Source organism: Telmatherina bonti (assembly GCF_933228915.1).
Source record: "Telmatherina bonti genome assembly, chromosome: 20".
In the NCBI taxonomy this organism is placed as follows: Eukaryota; Metazoa; Chordata; class Actinopteri; order Atheriniformes; family Telmatherinidae; genus Telmatherina; species Telmatherina bonti.
In genome coordinates this window covers 7,224,327-7,245,910 of record NC_136618.1, presented here as the reverse complement: position 1 = coordinate 7,245,910, position 21,584 = coordinate 7,224,327, and the positions used below count along the sequence as shown (strand labels likewise).

The following is a 21,584-nucleotide window of genomic DNA, read 5'->3' as shown; positions in this document are numbered from 1 at the left end:
TAGCCTGTGTGTAGCAGAACTCTGGAGAGCGCGAGCGCCCCCACGCACACAAACAGTCGCGTGAAGGTAGCAGTGGAGCCGCGCGCAGGGTTGCCAGGTGGGGGTTATCCACCAAGAGGGAGCACGGTCCATCAAGCCAGAAATGTTCACGTATCGTCAGGGCCGGATAAAAGGCGAGCAGGCCCCTGGGCCCAGAATGTTCCAGGGGCCCCATTCCCTACAGCAACATTAGGAAAAATTGTTAATGATACACTGGGTATGGTTACATGGTGTTTTTTAATTCGGAATTAATCATTCGGAATTAAATAATTTAGAACTTACATATTCTCCTACGAGTTTACATGACGATAGTAATTCCGAATAAACGTTTACATGAAACACGTCTTTACTTAATTCTACTTTAGGGCGGCGGGTTGGGAAGGGTTCTGATTGGACAGAAGGTGCACGTGACGTTTGACGTATACCTGAAATAAACAAAGTTTGTTCCCTGCTTCTCATCTTTTCATTCGTAACTTGTAAAAACGCCATAATAATACCAGTTTCGCTGCTATTTTTATTATAAAGTTGAAGTAGCAGCTCAACACCAGCATACTACTTCACTTTCTGCAGCAACTGAGAAGGAGAAGAAAGATAGACCACCGAACACTGGAGGTAAAACAACGCGCGTCATTGGGACAGGACAAGGTAACGAGCATGCTCAGAACGACCGGAATTAACTTAGAGCGGAATGAAGGTTTACATGACAAAGGAAATAAATAGTTCAGAATTAAAATGTGAATAAACCAGCTACTTACATCGGAGTTAAGTTTAATTCCGAATAGAAATTAGCATTAGGAATTAAGTGTTTACATGGTTGTTTTTCATCAGTTTCAATTGGAATGAACTTTTTTTCGGAATTAAACAGGAATTAAAACTCCCATGTAAACACACGGATTGTGAAACAACATTTCTAACATCTCTCAGCCAGTGGTACCAGTAGCAACACACTAGACACTGTGGTATAACTATCTGGCTTTTATGTACATTTAGTTTCAAGTGGAAGTGGGCCCCTGGGCCTGTGCCCATAATTCCCATTAGACAATCTGGCCTTGCGTATCGTCATCATTTCTTGCAAAACAACAACAAAACCGAGGTTGAAGCAGCTTGTTGAGATGATGATTCAAATGAGGACTAGCAGGAGAGATCATGTTTCACCAGTTTTAGCCTCTCTACACTGGTTCCCTGTTAAATCCAGGATAAAGTTTAAAATTCTTCTCCTGACATATAAAGCTCTCCATGACCAAGCTCCATTGTACATAAAAGATCTTATAGTTCCATATATTCTAAACAGAGCACTGCGCTCTCAGACTGCAGGTTTACTGGTGGTTCCCAGAGTCTCAAAGAGTACTATGGGAGGAAGGGCCTTTAGCTATCAGGCTCCTCTCTTATGGAACCAGCTCCCACTGTGGGTTCGGGAGGCAGACTCCCTCCACACCTTTAAGATGGAGCTGAAAACCTTCCTTTTCCATGATTCTTATAGTTAGGATATGAGCATCTCCTGAGTTGGAGTCTGCATGTACGGGACCCAACTGTCCAGGTTATGCTCATTGCTCTTATAGTTATGGGTAGTCTAGCCATCCATTACTTATGTAGCAATGGAGATGTTACCTGATGCACTGAGAAGTACCTCGCTCTATTTCTCTGATATATTAATGTATAAATATATGCCAATATTGCCGTCTCTAACTTATTTCTCCTTTTTTCCGCAGGTCTTCCTGAATAAGTGCAGTTGTACATGTTGATCTGTCTTTCCTGTCCTCTCCACCCCAACCAGTCGAGGCAGATGGCTGCCCTCCCTGAGCCGGGTTCTGCCGGAGGTTTTCTTCCTGTTAAAGGGGAGTTTTTTCCTTCCCACTGTCGCCTCGTGCAGCTCAGGATGGGGGATTGGATCCAAGTCATGACTCGATGCAATCCGTTGGTTTCTGTTATAGGATATGTATGAATTGGCTTGAAATGATGTGTCTGTAAAGTTCCCTGTGACAACACTGTTGTGAAGTGGAGCTATACAATTAAAGCTGAATTGAACTGAATTATAATATAAACTAATTTCAGTCAGGCGTTAATAATAAGTCAGTTGTTTGTGACAGCAGGGCTGAAAACCTTTCAAGCTGTTTTCAGGAATTTAAAGTATAAATTTATTAGTTGTGTGAATGACTGTTGTAAGTCCATCAACAGTCATGATGTTGCGATGTGGAATTAAGCATTTGAGGTAGTCTGAGACCAGGATCTGCAGGTCTCAAGGCTTGGGTCTGAAGTCCCAGTGCTACCAGTCTGTCGTGGAGGTACTGTTATTGCTGTCTTCTGTAGGCTGTGTTGTTACATTTGCTGTTTACATTTATTATGGCCTGCCCTATGCAAGTTTTTATTGGTTTTTTTTTCGTGTTGTTGTCTTGGACCTCGAGTCTGTAAATAAAGTTTGTAAATAGATATATTTCTTTCACCACCACTGAAAGGTAATGTAATAAAAACAAAAACAAAAAAACAACAACAACAAATGAGTAAAAAATAAAGCGGACTTTGAAAATGCAGGAAACACATTTGAACTATACACTTTCTTAATTACTTATATAAGCCGATAATAAAGTGATTATAATGTAAACATTTTAATAATATACAAACCTGGCAACTTAGTTTCACCCCGATCCTCACCTCCTCTCCCCTTGCAATGGCAACATCCGAGAAAGACTGTTAGAAGACATAAAGTGGTAACCCAATAGATTAACTTTATTGCTCTGCAACAGTTTCAACAATAAACAAACAAATAATAACAACAATTTTGGCGTGTTTGTAAACAAACACTGTAAAAAGAGGATGTGTTTGCGTTTAGGTGGAGGAAGGCGGTCGGTTGTTCAGTACTGACATCTGGTGGTTGAATGTTAACATTGCAGAAAAAAGAAAAATGATCTATCTATCTATCTATCTATCTATCTATCTATCTATCTATCTATCTATCTATCTATCTATCTATTTAATGCAATTATTTGGAAATTTCAAACACCAAAACTTTATGCCAAATAGAACATAAACAACAAGCTGAATTGTTCCACAACTGGTCCATCTTCACATCTAAGAGACTCTGCCTCTCTGAAGTGCTCCTTTTATGACCCAGTCACGTTACTGACCCGTGAAATTAGTTTTCAAATGCTCCTCCAACTCTTTTCACTTTGTCCCAGTTAATTTGCTGCATTTTGTTGCCCCACTTCTCACAAGAGATCCATTTCTGCCATCATTAGCTTTTGTTTTATAATACATTCATGTTACGTTTAACTCAGAATCCCAACTCATTTGGAAAATGCAGTGCAAATAGAGGTGAACTGTATGCATGTCTATGCAGTATGAATGAATAGAGGGGGGCTGCTGGGCCCTGGTGTTCACAGACAATACATCCTGCATACTATCCCACGCTGCCAACAGAAGAGGACAAAAGAAATGTCTCAGCATTTTGATACAAAGAGTCAGAGATGGGTACATATTCATAACAACTCTCTGGAACATTTATCAATTTGCAGTGACACAAAAATATCTGAAAACGCATAAGTCTTTGCATTAAATGACAGAATAAATAGCATCCTGTGATAATGATGCACGTTTCTTCTTCTGAACACTTGTTGCTGTTTAAGTCCTGATGAGACCTGTAGGGGACGATGTTGCACATCTTTTAAGTTGAGTAGCACTTTAACGAAGCTCGATAAAAACGTACATTGCCTTTTTTTTTAACCCCCACTCCAAAGAAAATGTCTTTTAAAAAATAAGGTGAAACTTGAAATTAAATTTTTTTCCTCTTTTGGGGGTAAAAATCATGAAAATTCCACATAAACGTTCCTTTCTAACACATAAAGAAACATAAAGTTTTATGCTTTCAATAGTTTAGCTTTCTAATCCCGTTTCTTGCAGGTTTTTTCTTTCGAGGCACGAACGTTTTATTTTTCCCGTGTCAGCAGAGAGACGGATTTAAGAAAGGCGTTAGCCGATAATTGATTATAAATTTAACCAATAAAAATGCAGATTCGTAGTACTGAGCCCGCCTTAATAAGGTTCTGACCAATCAGAGAGGAGATTGGGCGGAGCCTGGGTTGCATTCTGTGCGCCGCGCTGATCTGGGAGCAGATTTCTTCCAGGAGACGGCGCGAGGCGAACCTTGCGTCTAAATATACAAACAGGTCGCAGGTCAGCGCGTTTCCGAGCCTGGGTTTCTGTCCCGAACACTGTCCCAGCCGAGGCGTAACATTTTGAAAGATTTTACTCAGTCATAAAGACGGATATAAAAGCAGAGAGTTTGAAGAGACGGAAGCACGTTGGAGAGCGCAGCAGACGAGGAATTAGGAAGTTTTGTTTCCGAAGGGACAGCTGGAGTAGAAACAGCGACCAGAATAAGAAACCATTCAGCTCCCACCGCAGATACCCAGTAAGTACCCACGTTTATTGTATTCTTTTAGAAACATGTCAGCTGTCAGAACAACAGAGCAAAAAGCTGTTTCTATGTGATTTTTCTACACAGCAGTAACATGTAATAAGGTAAAATTGTTTAATAAAGACGGAACTGCATAATTAGACTTGGTTTGCGTGTTTCTGGAGCTTTAAAGTGAGCCTTGCTGGGAAATTCGGGAGCTACAGGGTAACAAAAGCGAACTTCTGCAGAATTTAACCTTTATCCTTCATTATAGATCCATCTCCGAAGTCTTTGCTCATTTTTATAAACCAAAAAACTATTTGAATGGAGCAGAAAATAAGCTTTTGGTGCCTGTTGTTTCAATGAAACTTCACCTGCTGTCGTTTCCAGAGGACAGTGAACGCATCTTCGCCGACATAATGTTTGATAATTGCAACAATAAGCTGTTGTTTTGGCACAGATAAGCAGAGAAACGACACAATGTTGCTGTGCTATGTGCTGTGATATGCTCGCCAAGCATGACACAGTTTGTCTCAGCACACACACACACACACACACACACACACACACACACACACACACACACACACACACACACACACACACACTCCGACGCAGTTCCTATTCTCCAGGAAGTGCGGTCAGTGTGCCATGTATTGTGGTCAGAGGTGAAACAGCCTCTTGTTGCCCTGCAGAGTCAAGTGTGGCGACATGGAGCTTGTCACTGGCTGACAGCACAAGCCTCAGGCAGGGAGATCCATTACATCCCTACTCAGCAGTCTGCATCTGTAGACACTGTGTTTCTACTACTGTCTTTAGAAGAAAAATATCAAGATGCTGCACGGTGGAACCTGCAAGGTCTTCCCTGAAAGAGACGTTGTCTGGATGGGAGCAGATGTTCCAGCATTGATGGAGCTTCCCAGATGTGGAAGCTGCCCACGCCATCGGCACTAATGCAACCCCATCCCATCAGAGATGCAGGCTGATAACAAGCTGGATGCTCCCTCTCCTCTTTAGTCTGCAGGACACGCCGTCCATGCTGTCCACAAACTATTCCACATCTTCATCCAGGTTTCCACTCAGAACATTTTAAATGAGCTTTGGTCCAGAGAAGACGGCGTGTTTCTGGATCCTCTTCACATATGATGGAGCTTTAACCTGCATGAACTGGTTTCACACTGGTTTCTGGAAGCTTCCTGAGTCCATGCACTGGTTTCCAGTAGAGAATCATGTCTGCTGTTCATGCAGAACATCACCAGCCTGGTCCCAGCGTACAGAGATTCCTTCTGATTCTCTGAATCTGTAGATGATATTATACGCCACAGACGGTGAGATCTTCAATGTATGGGGAACATTTTCCAACTCAGACTGGTGAAGCTCCATCCATCTTAACATCTGAGAGACTCTGCCTCTCTGAAATGCTCCTTTTCTACTCAGTCATGTTACTGGGCTGTTGCTAGGTAACCTAGTTAGTTGTCAAATGCTCCTCCACTTGCTTTTGACTTACATCAAGTACAATTAGAGGAATCAATCCTGTCTGCTTTTAATGCAGAACATCACCAGCATCCAGCCTTGCCCCAGTATACAGAGATTCCTTCTAATTCTGAAATTATAATGATGATGTCCCACTTTCAACGTCTGATTTGTTGTTTATCTTCTGCTGGAAATAAAATATGGATTGATGAGAATGATACATTGCAAAAAATATGTGAGAATCATGTCTGCTTTTAATGCAGAACATCACCAGCAGCCAGCCATGTCCCAGCACACAGAGATTCCTTCTAATGCTGAGAATATTTTCATCATATTCCGCGCTGCAGATTTTCTGAAATTTCCCACAACTTTCAGACCCAGTTTGTCTCAGACTGGTGAAACTCTGTCCATCCTTCCATCTGAGAGACTCTTCCTCTCTGAAATGCTCCTTTTATATCAGTCATCTTCCTGACCTGTAGCTAATTCACCTCGCTTGTCAAATGCTCCCCCCGTTCTGAACTTTTCCAGCTGATTTAACAGTTTCATGTCGGTCATGTTGTTTATCTTCTACTGGGAATAAAATCTGACTTGGTGAGACGTGGAATTCTGTTTTTTATTTACGTTTTATTTACTTTGGATTCTGTAGAAAGTTTGTGGAAATGCTGGTTGACTGAACGGAAAGAAGACGACTTCCTCTCCTTTGTGTTTGAGGAGCATTAAGCAACCCTTCTGGACAGGTGACGTTATTCCGTGGAAACTGGAAGCCTGAGCGATTTATCTGCAGTTTTGTTCAGATACGCGGCTCTCAGCAGGAGTAACCCAGCTCCGGCTCTAAACCCTGACTAGAAAAATGTGGGGGAGCTTTAGTTCGCATTCCAGATGGGCAGGAGGAGTCTCTCAGGAGACTTTGGTTGTAAACATTTTAATCTTCTTCGTTACCGAGTCCTGAATGTGAAGGCACCGTCTTGGCTTCTTGACATGGTTTCATTACGCCTCTTGACCTGACGGATGTCTTCTCAGACCTCACAGCGATGACTGGAGGCGTTGAGCTGCAGAGGTTTACCACCTGGAAGCTGTTTAACCAGCCTGACCTTTGTGAGAACCTGTGGGGAGGAAACACACCCGTCTCCGTGCGCACACGGTGAAGCAGGCAGGGTGGGGTGATGCGGCGGCTCAGACGAGACCCAGTGTTGGTTGTCTGGACAGGTGTCTCCGAGCTGCATACCTCGCATTCCCAGGCTTTTCTTCCTCATGTAGACAGCGTGGTGGTTACTGTTACAAGCTTTTACGTCCCTAAGCGATGGACTTATCGTCACATGGTTCTACTTAAATGTTCTGCATTCATAATATTCCATCAGTGCAGCTTCGACTTTTTATGTTTCTGTAAATTTCACCTAAAAGTTGAATATGTCTACATTTCTGTGAGCAGTGTGGCTACACACCACATACATGGCAGCTGCTTTATTTGCACCGTTTAGGGACGATAACGCCTTAAAAGAACCATAGAAGAAGTCAGTCTACATCAGGGATGCACAGATAACGAACACTAAGCATGTGCTTGTACTTGGTATTAATAAAAATGTACCGATACCACAACTGATACCTGATACCACACTAGTCAAGCCAGTGCAGATGTGTTTAATGACATGCTTTGAACGTGTTTTAAAAGAAATAAATGCCTTGAATGTTAAAATGTGATATTTTTTGTCCCACTAAAAGCCAGATCTTTGTTCCAAAACCACATATTTATAGTTGTATTTAGGTAAAATGTGCCAAACCAACATAAAACTTGTTGAATTTGATAGAACTGTAATGTTATTATATTAGTATTGGTGAGGTAACTTCAGAAAGGATGGGTCATTTATTACAACCTGATGAAATCTTATACAGTTATAACAGCAGTAATAACCAGAGTCACTATAATGTTCACATAAACAGGTCTGGTATCGGCAGATATTCAAGTTTCAGATGTCGGTATTGGATTGAAACTCCCAGAAAGTGGAAGTAGCAGCTTCCTCTGTCGTCAGAAACGAGCTCATCTGCAGAAAAGCACCCTCTCATGACCTCTTTATGTCCCCCGCTCTTCCTCTACAAACTTTTATCTGGTTACCAGAGACACTTGGTGAGTTCTGAAATGATATCAAAAGTAAGGCAAGTCAAAATAACCTCATTCCCGTCTGGAAAGAGTTCCGTCTTTGCGCTGCTGAGATGAAGCACAAGCTGAAAGTGACTTTGAGCGCTCCCTCCGGTCACGTCTGAGCGAAGCCTCCGGACACACTGAGGCGAGCCCACTTCACAAGCAGCCATGCCAAACATGGCATCGCATCAAATATGAATTCATGGACGATGTTGCAGCTGTTTTTTCCTTTTATAATGTCTGAAGCAGAACTGGCATGCTGTACGTATGGTGAGCTGTTTATTATTTACTAGTTCCACTGACTCTTTTTTTTTTTTTTTTTTTTTTTATTCTAACGACAGCAGAAATGACCCAGATGACCTCACAGACGTTCACCAATCTGGGTCTAAAAAATGCCTGAACAATTTAATTAAAAAATGACGTTCCCACCATTTACAGTTTGTAGATGAGTATAATGAAAGGGTTCAGAGAATCTGTGAGGAATCTCTGTGTGCAGGGGACAATAGACCTCATCTGATTTTTCTTCATCAGACTGATGATGATGTTGTATCAACACGCCTTGAGGCCTACTTCCTGCACGCAGATCTGCATATTTGATTTATTTAGTTAGCATCTTTGCATGCGTAAGAAGGAGGAGTGTATGTAGTATGAAGCACTTGTGCACAAAGCAGGAGCGACGCAGTCGCAGCGTGATTTAAACGTAAAGCTGTGTAGCAGCAGGAAGTTGGAAAATAAGCTCTGAAATGTCAGGGTGAGGATGATTTCACAGCATCTTTGTCTCTGCTGTGAAGCTGACAGCTGCTAAGTGAGAAAATAATGAAAGAATTTCAGGAAATACAAGAACTTTCCAGGAATGTGTCGGACGTCCCTTGGAAGGCCAGGCCGGTTTGCCTCTGGTTGCAGGGATCGAAGTGTCAGAAAGGTGGAACCAAACATGCGTAGTCTCTCCCTGCACCGCTCTTCTTTTACCTGCCTACCAGCCTCCATTCATCTCCTATATTTGTCCATCTCCGCTCATAATCCCCATCTTTCTGTGTGATATCACTAATCTGAGTCCAGGCGGTGGGCTTGTGCTGCTCCCAGATGGAGATTAAAGCGACAGACTTGGCCGTGTTCGCCCACAGTGATGTTGTGTTGTTTTGCGCCTGCCTGCGCTGCAGAGGTGTAGGGTTGCGTTCGCTTCCAGCCTCTGCAGGGCTGCGGTGGAATGAGCCCACCCAGCAGATGCCAGCAGCCACCAGACACCGACGTAGTCCGGCTTGTTTACATAGAACTCCTGACTCACCGTGGGCTGAAGGGGTCTGGGAAAACCAGTTAAACTCAACCAGAGAGGGTACAGCTGAAGGTCTGGTAAAAATCACTTCATACAGTCCTGATACCAGGATAAGTGCAGTTTCAGAGTCCTGGAGTCTGGACACCGTTTTTAAATGTTCATTTGCTGTTTGATCCCTTTAAATCTAATGCCTTTGGGAACCATCATCATCTCGGGACCAGCAGTGTGGAACTGTTAGGGCTGTGGAGATATGCTTTTGTCCCGATTTGATTCCAATTTTTTTTTTTTTCTCCAATATTGCTGACTTTTGTCTCAACAGATTAAAAACAAACAAAAAATGTATAAAACTTTTCTTTTACTCGTCATTTTTCTTCATTTCAATGAGGAAGATACAAAACAGTAGCCAGACATCATTCTGCTGCTATAATGCCCAAGAAGAAGAGTAAAAAGATCAATAAAAATGAATAAAAATGACAAAATTTTTATTGATCTTTTTATTTATTTGGAAATTTTTTTTTTTTTAAATTGTGAAGAAAAAAAATCCAGATTTTCAATTTTTTTTCGATTCGATTTTCCCACCCTTTGTAACTGTGCTGGTCATGTGACCCTCCAGCTGGTCTACGGAGGTTTTCCAGCGTTTCTATCCATCCAGGAGGTTTATAATCCAGACACAACATGTAGTGTTTATTCAGAGACTCTAGATGGTAAATCCACCATTATTTATCACATCTTCATCACCATCACTACCATGTTGCTAAGAGACCTCTATTTCCACCTGGACATGATGATGAAGACACTTCCTGTCAGACTTTCCACCAATCAGAGAGCTTAAACTGATGGTAACGTCCAATCAGGAGCAGCCAAAGATCAACAAGTGATGAGAAAAGCAGGAAAATAATGATCCTCTATGGCTGGAATAAAGCCAAGAAGACGTTTGGGATGCAGCTGAGGTGGAGGTGCTGCAGTGAGGACAGCAGGTAGATAGTAGCAGGAAGACGTGTGGAAACTGTGTGTGTTGTGTGTGTTTCGGAGCAACATGATCTGCCCTCAGTTCGCTTCTTTTCCTGCTAATATGAATGAATTCCTGATGCAGTATCATCAGGAAGCGGTCTGCAAGCTCCAGCCTCACATTTAGCAGAAACTGTCAGAATATTCTGTTCAAATTCTGAACATGTTAAAAGTTTCTGTTTTGTGTTTGTTTCAGTGCAAGAAGGTGTGAAGTTTGATGCACATTAGAGATGTTCGGCGGCGTCCCACTGGGTTCTGTACTCGGCCCACTTCTTTTTCGCTGTTATTTCTACTAAAATGTGTTCAGAATAAATCCTGCTTTCTTCTTCCGGTTGCTCTTTATGCTGCTTTATCTATTCATCCATTCATTTTACATAATTTTAGCCTCATTATCTGTCAGCTGAAGCTGAAACGTCATGTCTCCAAGGAAACTTTACGTCTCCATGGAAACGTCCCGTCTGCAGGCTGACCAGATTCAGCTTCTACATTATGTTTTCAGTTTCAATTACCTCCACAAAAGTCTTGCAAACAATCAGTTTTAATGGTTTTAAAAGCCAGTTGTTGACATTAAAACTTTCTTGGTACAGGCTGGTTGCCAGTATGCCGGCAGGACCAGTAGGAGGGTCTTCCACAGAGATGTTGGTGGCTTTACGTGACTGACGTTGAGCTTATTTGTCATGTCTTTTATTCATGAGGTTTTTTCCGTGCTCTGCTTGTGCCTGGCTTTGCAATGCCGGCTTCCCTTATGGCAACGCGTGAATAATTCAGCACACTTCGGGGGAACAGAACCAAAATAGCTGAATGTGTTTGCTGTTTATGGATCAGACCAGTAAATCACAGCAGCGGCAGAAGGTCTGGATCAATGCGCCTCGTCGTTCTCATCACATTCTGGCTGCAGATGAGACTTATTTACCGTTTTTTATCAGCGTGACCGTGCTTTGTTTACACTTTCTGGGCGGGTTAGGGTTAGTTCCATGTGCTTTACCGTGTTCTCCTTCCTTAGATGATCTCTGCAGGTAAAACAACGTAAACTTACATGTAAACAGTCTTCAATCTGGGCGTAAAAACCAGAGATTTTTGTGGTAAAAGGAGAATTCTACGAGTTCTACTGAACATTTTGGAGATTTTGGTGCCGTAAGCCTGAGTTTGTTTCAGTTTGGGACCCTCCCCGCTGCCTCTCTCCCCCCCCAGTAAAGAGCTCTTACCTGCATTACGCGACTCTTCTTGGCGTTTAAGCTTCAGGAAGCAGAGATCTTCCATTGTTTCTCAGCTCTCTGATGTTTTATAATCTATATTTAATTAATGGCTGCCTGGCTCCGTCTCTGTGTACCTGCTCTGCTGTCGACTTCCCTGCAGGGAACGCTTGGATTCGGCGTCTCACTGCTTCTTTCCTGTTTGTTGGCAGAACTCTTTGCATTCAGCAATGCTGGTTTTCATGGCTAAATCCTCTCTTTGTGTGTTTGGTGTGTCAAACCGTGACAGCTGTAGCTCTGCTCACTTGTTGCCTCTCCTCCTCCCACCTCCTCGTGGCTCCACAGGCTGCATGTTCATTTACCCACCGCCCCACTCCGCAACATGTAAATGTTTGCTAAAAAGAGGTCTGTGTGTGTGTGAATGCATCCTTTTGTCTCCGAGCGTGAAAGCACGTTCTCAAGCTTCTCTGACCGTGTGTGTGTGTGTGTGTGTGTGTGTGTGTGCGTGTGTGTGTGCGCTGGACAGGTCTTCATTCATCTTCTGGCCCACTGTGTGTATTCCCTCGTCGCTTATTGAGTGCAGTTCCAGCACTTCGGCTGTGAATATCCATTTACAGCAGCTTATTGCAACCATTAGCGACGCAATCTTCTCTTTGACGCCTCAATCGATGTAATGAAACCGAGACAATCTGGTTGGCTGCTGACGAGGGGGAACGGGGCGTCTGGTAGCTGAGCCGGTTCAGACAAGAAGGTGAAGAAGGCGAAAGGCAAAGAGGTGTGATGGGGAGCTACTTGGACTGCTGAGGGTCCAACAGTTTTATGCCTGAGCTAGAAGCTGATCCTGTGTGTTAAAGGAGCTTGATCAGGAGTGAATCACGGCCTACAGCAGGGGGGTCCAAGCCCAAGCGACGTTCAAATTAGGGGTTGGAAAATCGAAAATCAGGATTTTTTTTGCTTCACAATTTTAAAATTGATTTTATTTGTAAAAAATCAATTTTTTTCTTTTCTTTTTTTTTTTCCATATAAATAAAAATACATTATAAAATTTTTGTTATTTTTATTGATCCTTTTACTTGTGGTCTTGGGCATTATAGCTGCAGAATGATGTTGTTGCTGCTGGGTTGTTTTTTTCCTCATTGAAATCAAGTAAAATGACGAGTAACAGAAAAGTTTTAGACAATTTTTTTGTTTTTAATCTACAAAAATCAGCAATCTTGAAATCAAAAACGTTCCAAAAAAATCGGAATCGAATCGAGACAAAAGGATATCGTCACAGCCATAGTTTAAATGCATCCCTTCTCCAACACGCCTGAGTTAAATGGCTGAATTCCTTCCCGCTCGTGTCATCCAGCTCTGCAGGACGTTGCTGGTTACGACATTCGTTTCACTCAGGTGTGTTGGAGAAGAGTTGCACCTGAGAGCTGCAGGATGGTGGATCTGGAGGACTGGACTTGGCCCCCCACAGGCCTGCAGCTTGTATTTAACGAAGATACTCGGGGCAGATATAGATACTCTGGTATGAGGTGGCTAAAAGGTGGTTCATCCATCTTTAAACATATTTATCTTTCAGATTTATTCCTGATTTTTGTCAGGGACAACCAAGCTGATAGGTCGTCTCTGAGTTCCTCTAGGTCAGGGATGTCCAAATCTGGTCCCGGACGGCCGGTTCCCTGCAGGTTTTTGATGTGTCCCACCTGATTCAGAAGGATTCTCAGGTGATACGACCAGAAACTCACATCCCAGTATAGCTCCTCTTATCTCCCCATAGCAACACATAACCATATAAACTGGGTAATGTGTCAGTCATCAGTTATGTATCAGATGTTGCTAGGCAACAGCAGCATCTGGGGGAACTATGGCCGTATGACGTTCCACAGGTGAATACCTGCTGCAGCGTCTGGTCTGGAGTTTATTATGAGCTTTCGTCTCCACCTGACGCTGCTTTTGCAGCTTTTGCTGGTTGACTATTCTTTATTCTGGATTCTTTATCCTGATTCCTGCAGGTGATAAAATGAGTTAGTTGTGTCAGAGTGTCTTGTTGGGACTGTGAGCTAGTCTGTTTTCGTTTCCACGTCGCTCTTTTTATATCCAAACCGCATCCAGACAGAAATTTCTCCGCTTTTGGGAACAAGATCATCAGGTTGGGTTGGCTGCTCATCTTTTAGTGAATTATCCTCTGAAACACGTCTGCTACCTTCTTCCTCCATGTTTGGTAATGTATTGCAACGTGCCGTAAAGCGCATCTTGACGTAAAACACTGCAGTAAAGCAGCTTATCGTTGCGTAAACGATAGAGCCTCATAGATTAGATTAGATTCGATACTCATCCCAGAGGAGAAATTCAAGGTTCAAGAACAAGTCGTCCAAGATTGGGTCACAGGTCTGTGGAGCCTTCGGTCTCGCAGCCGGAAATCCTTATGAAACGATGGACACGTTCAATCGTCCAGGTGATATATATCGTCATATCGGCCAGCCCTGTTAGAGGAAAACATGGCAGAATAATACACACATCACACTGCGGTGTGTTTGCTTCTGTTTAGATCATGAACAGATTTCTGATTCACACCGGTCTATTAATGTTCCTGGTTCTGGTCCTAATCCTGGTCCTGTTCTCAGTCCCAGGCCCGGTCCTGGTTCTAATCCTAATCCTGGTCTTGAGCCTGGTCCTGTTCTCAGTTCCAGGCTCGGTCCTGGTTCTAATCCTAATCCTGGTCTTGAGCCTGGTCCTGTTCTCAGTCCCAGGCCCGGTCCTGGTTCTAATCCTAATCCTGGTCTTGAGCCTGGTCCTGTTCTCAGTTCCAGGCTCGGTCCTGGTTCTAATCCTAATCCTGGTCTTGAGCCTGGTCCTGTTCTCAGTTCCAGGCTCGGTCCTGGTTCTAATCCTAATCCTGGTCTTGAGCCTGGTCCTGTTCTCAGTCCTGTTCTCAGTCCCAGACCCGGTTCTGGTCCTAATCTTTGTCCTGGTTCTGGTCCTAATCCTGGTCCTGCTCTTAGTCCCAGACCCGGTCCTGGTCCTAATCCTGGTCCTGAGCCTGGTCCTGTTCTCAGTCCCAGACCCGGTTCTGGTCCTAATCCTGGTCCTGTTCTCAGTCCTGTTCTCAGTCCCAGACCCGGTCCTGGTCCTGGTTCTGGTCCTAATCCCAATCCTGGTCCTGAGCCTGGTCCTGTTCTCAGTCCCAGACCGGTCCTGGTCCTAATCCTGGTCCTGATCTATGCGACAGAAATTTCCCTGTTTTAGGAACAAGCTCATCAGTTTGGGTCGGCTGCTCATCTTTTAGTGAATTTGTCATGATGTTATGTTTCCATGTGTCCTCTGTTCCTGGTTTCCTGTTTTATTTTGTAGGTTTTGTAGGTTTATTTTGTTTTGTCTGTGTTCAGTAGTTCACCTGGGTTCCTTCAGTTAATCTGTTTCACCTGTGTCTCGTTGTGTTCTGTGTATTTATACCCCTCAGTTTTTATCTTGAGTTGCCGGATAGTTGTGTTAGTTTAGTTGCTTCCCGAGTTCCTCCTGATGGGATTAAAACCGTCTTAAACCTGCATCCGAGTTTCTCATCTCTGCGTTTGGGTCCACACCTCAGCACCCATCCCATAACAGAATGATCCTGCTCTGAAACACGTCTGCTACCGTCTTCCTCCATGTTTATGTATTGCAGCGTGCCGTAAAGCGTGTCTAGACGTAAAATACTGCAGTAAAGCAACTTATTGTGGCGTAAACGATGGAGCCTCACATGAAACAAATTACCCATCGTTCAGAGATATATTTCACCATATCTACCAGTTCAGACATAATCACCATCTAGAATCCGTCCCGCATGCTGGGTTACTGACCAGGTCAAACAGATGTTGTCACCTCCCACCAGCTCTGCTCTCTACACTGGTTAGTTACGGTTAGAGCTAGTTAAAATCTCACCAGGTCAAACAGATGTTGTCACCTCCCACCAGCTCTGCTCTCTGCACTGGTTAGTTACGGTTAGAGCTAGTTAAAATCTCACCAGGTCAAACAGATGTTGTCACCTCCCACCAGCTCTGCTCTCTACACTGGTTAGTTACGGTTAGAGCTAGTTAAAATCTCACCAGGTCGAACAGATGTTGTCACCTCCCACCGGCTCTGCTCTCTACACTGGTTAGTTACGGTTAGAGCTAGTTAAAATCTCACCAGGTCAAACAGATGTTGTCACCTCCCACCAGCTCTGCTCTCTGCACTGGTTAGTTACGGTTAGAGCTAGTTAAAATCTCACCAGGTCGAACAGATGTTGTCACCTCCCACCAGCTCTGCTCTCTACACTGGTTAGTTACGGTTAGAGCTAGTTAAAATCTCACCAGGTCGAACAGATGTTGTCACCTCCCACCGGCTCAGCTCTCTGCACTGGTTAGTTACGGTTAGAGCTAGTTAAAATCTCACCAGGTCGAACAGATGTTGTCACCTCCCACCGGCTCTGCTCTCTACACTGGTTAGTTACGGTTAGAGCTAGTTAAAATCTCACCAGGTCAAACAGATGTTGTCACCTCCCACTAGCTCTGCTCTCTACACTGGTTAGTTACGGTTAGAGCTAGTTAAAATCTCACCAGGTCAAACAGATGTTGTCACCTCCCACCGGCTCAGCTCTCTGCACTGGTTAGTTACGGTTAGAGCTAGTTAAAATCTCACCAGGTCAAACAGATGTTGTCACCTCCCACCAGCTCTGCTCTCTACACTGGTTAGTTACGGTTAGAGCTAGTTAAAATCTCACCAGGTCAAACAGATGTTGTCACCTCCCACCAGCTCTGCTCTCTACACTGGTTAGTTACGGTTAGAGCTAGTTAAAATCTCACCAGGTCAAACAGATGTTGTCACCTCCCACCAGCTCTGCTCTCTACACTGGTTAGTTACGGTTAGAGCTAGTTAAAATCTCACCAGGTCAAACAGATGTTGTCACCTCCCACCAGCTCTGCTCTCTACACTGGTTAGTTACGGTTAGAGCTAGTTAAAATCTCACCAGGTCAAACAGATGTTGTCACCTCCCACCGGCTCAGCTCTCTGCACTGGTTAGTTACGGTTAGAGCTAGTTAAAATCTCACCAGGTCAAACAGATGTTGTCACCTCCCACCAGCTCTGCTCTCTACACTGGTTAGTTACGGTTAGAGCTAGTTAAAATCTCACCAGGTCGAACAGATGTTGTCACCTCCCACCGGCTCTGCTCTCTACACTGGTTAGTTACGGTTAGAGCTAGTTAAAATCTCACCAGGTCGAACAGATGTTGTCACCTCCCACCGGCTCTGCTCTCTACACTGGTTAGTTACGGTTAGAGCTAGTTAAAATCTCACCAGGTCAAACAGATGTTGTCACCTCCCACTAGCTCTGCTCTCTACACTGGTTAGTTACGGTTAGAGCTAGTTAAAATCTCACCAGGTCAAACAGATGTTGTCACCTCCCACCGGCTCAGCTCTCTGCACTGGTTAGTTACGGTTAGAGCTAGTTAAAATCTCACCAGGTCGAACAGATGTTGTCACCTCCCACCGGCTCTGCTCTCTGCACTGGTTAGTTACGGTTAGAGCTAGTTAAAATCTCACCAGGTCAAACAGATGTTGTCACCTCCCACCGGCTCTGCTCTCTACACTGGTTAGTTACGGTTAGAGCTAGTTAAAATCTCACCAGGTCAAACAGATGTTGTCACCTCCCACCGGCTCTGCTCTCTACACTGGTTAGTTACGGTTAGAGCTAGTTAAAATCTCACCAGGTCAAACAGATGTTGTCACCTCCCACCGGCTCTGCTCTCTGCACTGGTTAGTTACGGTTAGAGCTAGTTAAAATCTCACCAGGTCAAACAGATGTTGTCACCTCCCACCAGCTCTGCTCTCTGCACTGGTTAGTTACGGTTAGAGCTAGTTAAAATCTCACCAGGTCAAACAGATGTTGTCACCTCCCACCAGCTCTGCTCTCTACACTGGTTAGTTACGGTTAGAGCTAGTTAAAATCTCACCAGGTCAAACAGATGTTGTCACCTCCCACCGGCTCTGCTCTCTACACTGGTTAGTTACGGTTAGAGCTAGTTAAAATCTCACCAGGTCGAACCGATGTTGTCACCTCCCACCGGCTCAGCTCTCTACACCGGTTAGTTACGGTTAGAGCTAGTTAAAATCTCACCAGGTCGAACCGATGTTGTCACCTCCCACCGGCTCTGCTCTCTACACTGGTTAGTTACGGTTAGAGCTAGTTAAAATCTCACCAGGTCGAACAGATGTTGTCACCTCCCACCGGCTCTGCTCTCTACACTGGTTAGTTACGGTTAGAGCTAGTTAAAATCTCACCAGGTCGAACAGATGTTGTCACCTCCCACCGGCTCTGCTCTCTACACCGGTTAGTTACGGTTAGAGCTAGTTAAAATCTCACCAGGTCAAACAGATGTTGTCACCTCCCACCGGCTCTGCTCTCTGCACCGGTTAGTTACGGTTAGAGCTAGTTAAAATCTCACCAGGTCGAACAGATGTTGTCACCTCCCACCAGCTCTGCTCTCTACACTGGTTAGTTACGGTTAGAGCTAGTTAAAATCTCACCAGGTCAAACAGATGTTGTCACCTCCCACCGGCTCAGCTCTCTGCACCGGTTAGTTACGGTTAGAGCTAGTTAAAATCTCACCAGGTCGAACAGATGTTGTCACCTCCCACCGGCTCTGCTCTCTACACCGGTTAGTTACGGTTAGAGCTAGTTAAAATCTCACCAGGTCGAACAGATGTTGTCACCTCCCACCGGCTCAGCTCTCTGCACCGGTTAGTTACGGTTAGAGCTAGTTAAAATCTCACCAGGTCGAACAGATGTTGTCACCTCCCACCGGCTCAGCTCTCTGCACCGGTTAGTTACGGTTAGAGCTAGTTAAAATCTCACCAGGTCGAACAGATGTTGTCACCTCCCACCGGCTCTGCTCTCTACACCGGTTAGTTACGGTTAGAGCTAGTTAAAATCTCACCAGGTCGAACAGATGTTGTCACCTCCCACCGGCTCTGCTCTCTACACCGGTTAGTTACGGTTAGAGCTAGTTAAAATCTCACCAGGTCGAACAGATGTTGTCACCTCCCACCGGCTCTGCTCTCTACACTGGTTAGTTACGGTTAGAGCTAGTTAAAATCTCACCAGGTCAACAGATGTTGTCACCTCCCACCGGCTCTGCTCTCTGCACCGGTTAGTTACGGTTAGAGCTAGTTAAAATCTCACCAGGTCGAACAGATGTTGTCACCTCCCACCGGCTCTGCTCTCTGCACCGGTTAGTTACGGTTAGAGCTAGTTAAAATCTCACCAGGTCGAACAGATGTTGTCACCTCCCACCGGCTCAGCTCTCTGCACCGGTTAGTTACGGTTAGAGCTAGTTAAAATCTCACCAGGTCGAACAGATGTTGTCACCTCCCACCGGCTCTGCTCTCTGCACCGGTTAGTTACGGTTAGAGCTAGTTAAAATCTCACCAGGTCGAACAGATGTTGTCACCTCCCACCGGCTCTGCTCTCTGCACTGGTTAGTTACGGTAAGAGCTAGTTAAAATCTCACCAGGTCGAACAGATGTTGTCACCTCCCACCGGCTCAGCTCTCTGCACCGGTTAGTTACGGTTAGAGCTAGTTAAAATCTCACCAGGTCGAACAGATGTTGTCACCTCCCACCGGCTCTGCTCTCTACACCGGTTAGTTACGGTTAGAGCTAGTTAAAATCTCACCAGGTCGAACAGATGTTGTCACCTCCCACCGGCTCTGCTCTCTACACTGGTTAGTTACGGTTAGAGCTAGTTAAAATCTCACCAGGTCGAACAGATGTTGTCATCTCCCACCGGCTCTGCTCTCTACACCGGTTAGTTACGGTTAGAGCTAGTTAAAATCTCACCAGGTCGAACAGATGTTGTCACCTCCCACCGGCTCAGCTCTCTACACTGGTTAGTTACGGTTAGAGCTAGTTAAAATCTCACCAGGTCAAACAGATGTTGTCACCTCCCACCGGCTCTGCTCTCTGCACTGGTTAGTTACGGTTAGAGCTAGTTAAAATCTCACCGTGGCTTCCGGGCTCGAACACGGCAAAGCTGTCCGATCTCAGAATCAGATCGCACAGCCCTAATTCTCAATAACAGGCTGATGCAGAACTACAACTAGCTGGAGGTCCATTTTATCTGAATCAGGCGTGTTGCAGCAGGGAAACATTGAACACCTGCAGGATCCTGTGGAGATCCTTGCCGTAGTTATTGGCATTGGTTGTTGGTCTGTACGGGTTGTTCCCTCTTATCGTTCAGGTCTGAAGTAAAGAACCAGTAATCATTATGCTCTGCTCACACGTAATGCTTTCTGACTGAATCCTGACCCCAATTTTTATTTATTTATAATTATTAGGAGTGGGAATGGATTAAAAACATAAGCTAATCAATTGGAGCCTTTGTAATGAATTAATCACAATTATTTTATTTAAATAAAAATAGAATCAAGAAGTAAGATTTAAAGTATAAATGGATTTTAGTGGATAACTAAATTAAATTATAAAAACATTAACATTGTAAACTCTATTAATTTCTGAAAAAAAAATGCATGTAATAATAATAATGATAATTTTATTCAAAGTAGATAGATCTGTGTCTGAAACTGAACAGAGCTGAAGTTAAAGATTCATTTTAATATTTTAACAGCTCCAGCTGTTGTGTAACTCTGTAACATGTCACATGATTTCATGTCACATGATCAGCTGGTGGAAACTTTACTGGTTTTACTGGCATGAATGGCTGAATGTAGCTGGGAGCTGCTGCTACGTGAGGACTGAAGCTGGACGTGGCGTCCATGTGCGGTATGTGATGCCGGCTTGCACTCCAGCGTATAGCAACGGGATCATGTCGATGTTCCTCTTTAGCGGCGGCGGCGGCACGGGTCGGTAAGAAGCTCCAGGTGTCCAAAAACTCGTAATCACAAAGCGACCAATCGGAAGGGAGTACGTCGGTGTAACCGCCCTGCAAGCAGGACTGCTGGTCTGGTCTGGAAGAGGCGTCCAGCCTCTGCAGACCTTCACATGGCGGTGACGCTGTTGGGGGCGGGGCCTGGGCAGCAGCTGTGTCTCAGTGAGATGACTTTCACCTCAGGCTCCAGGAACACCAGAAAAACCGCTGAATTTGTCCCTAAATAAAGCCGATGGCGGCGTCTGGCAACTCGCTACACGTAGCGCCAAAGTCGCTAGGTTGTGATCGGAGCTGTGGCGTGTGCGTCAGGAAACCGTGCGCTGATTAGCACGTTGTTTTGGAACGCAAACTGCGATAAAACAATTACTTTAACTTTATCCTTGTAAAGACCACATGTTGCTTTACTCATAATCTATGTTTGTTGTTGCATCTATTAGTGGCGGGAAAATCGAATCGAAATATCAAAATCTGGATTTTTTGCTTCACAATTTTAAAATTGATTTTTTTCTTTTGTTAAAGAATCTTTTTTTTTTTTTTTTTAGAATGAATAAAAATAATCCATGATAAAATTTTGGTCATTTTTATTGTTTTTATTGATCTTTTAACTTGTCTTCTTGGGCGTTATCGCAGCAGAATGATGGTCTGGCTGCTGGGTTGTTTTTTCCTAATTGAAATCAAGGGAAAAACAAAGTTTTCTACATTTATTTTGTTTTTAATCTACAAAAATTCTCAATGTCAAAGAGCTGTGAGAATTGCAATTTAAATCGAATCGGCACCCAAAAAACTCAGAATCGAATAGAAGCGTATGGTCACAGCCCTAGCATCGATGCAGAATCGACCACGTTGCGATGCACCGTAGAAACGATTAAACTCAACACTGGAACCGAGTCGCACCGGATCGCTGGGAAAGTTTCGCCTCCACATGCTTGCCTGACGCCTCCGCCAACGTAATTTGGTATCTGCTCTTTCTTTTGGACGAAGGCACGACTGTAACCGTCCTCTGCTGCCCGTCTGAAGCTCCTCTCACGTCAAGCGACACATGTGGAAGCTCGCCTCTCAGCTCACCACTAATTGCAAAGCGACCTCGCTGGTTTTGGCTCTGCTGAAATGAAAGCCTGATATTTATAGTTCCTTCTGTGTTGCTGCCTGATAACACGGCTGTTCATGCAGCGGTGTGTG

At 44.3% G+C, this 21,584-nt stretch overlaps 1 protein-coding gene across 1 annotated transcript in view; it reads left to right on the top strand.

Annotated features, from left to right (window-relative positions):
* Positions 1-4,299: 4,299 nt before the first annotated feature.
* Positions 4,300-21,584, top strand: part of mpp7a (MAGUK p55 scaffold protein 7a) — a 189,817-nt gene continuing 172,532 nt past the window's right edge. Inside the window, exon 1 of the mRNA XM_079259545.1 lies at positions 4,300-4,444. The gene's annotated coding sequence lies outside the window, so the exon portion shown is untranslated. The remainder of the gene's footprint in view (positions 4,445-21,584) is intronic.